Source organism: Charadrius vociferus, unplaced genomic scaffold, assembly GCF_000708025.1.
Source record: "Charadrius vociferus isolate BGI_N301 unplaced genomic scaffold, ASM70802v2 scaffold549, whole genome shotgun sequence".
NCBI lineage: Eukaryota > Metazoa > Chordata > Aves > Charadriiformes > Charadriidae > Charadrius > Charadrius vociferus.
In genome coordinates this window covers 2,365,581-2,367,809 of record NW_009650103.1, presented here as the reverse complement: position 1 = coordinate 2,367,809, position 2,229 = coordinate 2,365,581, and positions in this window count along the sequence as shown.

The following is a 2,229-nucleotide window of genomic DNA, read 5'->3' as shown; positions in this document are numbered from 1 at the left end:
TCCCAGTGCAGTTCCCCCCGTAGTCCCAGTGCAGCCCCAGTACAGCCCCCTCCCAGCCCTGGCGCAGGCCCCGTAACCAACCTCAGTACAGCGCCTGCAGAGCCCCCCCAGTGCAGCCCCCCCAGCCCCTGCACAGCCTGGGAGACGCAGCCCCTGCACAGGGATCACAGGAGGACCCAGGCCCCCAGCGTGACCCACAGCGTGTCTGTGCGGGGGCTCTGGGCACGTAAACCACGGGGACACACAGGGACGGGGTGGCTGTAAATGACCGGTTGCACCGGGGGACCAGGACTTGGGCTGAGCATCCCCTGGGGGTCAGAGGAGAGCTGGGCACGGGTGTGCTTGGGGGCACGGGGTGGGATTCACCCTCTGCCCTGCACCGCGACGCAGGTGTGCGCAGGTACGCCGAGCCGTTTCCTACCCGCCTTCACCATACGTGCAGGCAGCTACGCGTGGAGCCGGGGTCGGATGTTGTTTGTTTTGCGCTGTGAACTAATGAACTCGCAGGCAGAGCCCTGGCCAGCCCCATGCACCGCATCAACAAATAAACAAATAAATTAGGAGAAGCAGGGAAGCCAAACCCGGGAGGCAGCCCGACAACCCCCAGATGTGCGCAGGCTTCCCGTACGCTCCGCGCTGCCTGTGGGTCTCTGCGCCGTCATTCCCGTGTCCCCAGAGCCCCCCTCCAGCCTCCATCCATCACCGTGCCGTGGTTGAGCACAGCACACCGAGCTGCCCCCGGGGCTGTGGGGTGGGAGCGTGGGGATGTCCCACCCAAAACCCAGCCAGGCCCTGAGCCCGAAGGTGGGCTTAAGCACTTAAACTGGTATTTGCCGGTGTCACCCAAGGGCTGTGCCTGCAGGGGGGTGTACCCACACAGCACCGCTGCCGGAAACAGCCCGTGCGAGGGTGCTAATGAGTGATGCTTCCTCGCGGGGTTGGGGGGGCCAACCGTGCTCAGCGAGGCTCACCGCAGCACCGCTCCTCTGCCTCTCGCCGCGGCAGCCTGGTGTCTGCCATCGCAGCGCTGTGCCGCCGTGCCTCCAAAGGGGAGGGGGGCAAAAGCTCGGAGCACAGAGAATTTGGGGTACAATGGCCCCAGGGATGGGGGTATCTAAATCCCATTGGGCCCCTGGGTCTCCCCCTGAGCTGTGGCTGGTGGGGGGCATCAGATGGCTCTTTTACAGCTCTCAAACATGGGGACGTGTGGGGTCGGCCTTTGGCTGAACGCTTGGGAAAGAGGAAGAGGAGCGAGGGTCGGCAATGGGTTAATGGGAAGGAGGTGACACTGTCATCTGTGTCTCTTATCACAGGGCACCTCTTCGGCAGCCCCCAGGCTCATCCCATCCCATCCCATCCCATCCCATCCCATCCCTCCCATGCCAGGCCTGGTGTTATCCCACTGCATCCTGTTGTAAATTATTTCCAGAGCAAGTGTGAAACAATTAAACAAACCGAAGGGCAGAGTCTGCTCGTCAGATCAAAGGAGCGAGCCCTGCAGCGGTACCTCGCTCCCGCGCTCTCCCCTCCTGCCCTGCTCCTCCCGCATTCGTCGTTTTGGGCTCTAAAACAGTGCCCTGATCCGGGTGGGGGGGTCGGGGCTCTGCGCGGATCACGGTGCCGCATGGCGTTTGGGTGCCTCTGGGAGGTCAAGCCCCCTCTGAAACCTGAAAGCATCCCAGAGAGATGACACTTGCATCGCTCCGTCGCGGCAGAGCCGGGGCAAGGCCGGGCCGTCGGCGCGTTTCAAGAGCAAATAACAGATGCCAAAGGACACGAGGCTGCAACGCCTCTTCACCCTCATTTTCTACCCTTGGCAGGGATGTGGGTGCTCCCTCCGTGTTCTCCCTGCAGGCAGGAGCAGGACGGCAGCGGCTGGGCGGTGGGATGCGGCCCCTGCCGCTGCCCTGGCTCAGGGATGTCCCTGCGCCACCACGACCTTGTCACCATCTCCAGCCTCAGCCGGAGGCGAGGCAGGCGCGAGGGCAGCCTGAGGTTTCCAATGCTCGGGCTTCCTTGGAGATGGAGGCTTCTGCTCTCTTTCTCTCCATCTTCTCCCCTTCTCCCCTTCCCCGTCGGAGCCCGGCGAGCAGGGAGCATCTCGGCTCTCCCTGCCTGGAAATACCGGCTGTGGCTTTGCCCGGGCTTGTTCTCCACGTGCAGAAAGCACCGCGTGTTCAGCTTGGCTGCGCTCGGTGGCTCGCGCCCCGAAACTGTAGAGAGCCCCCC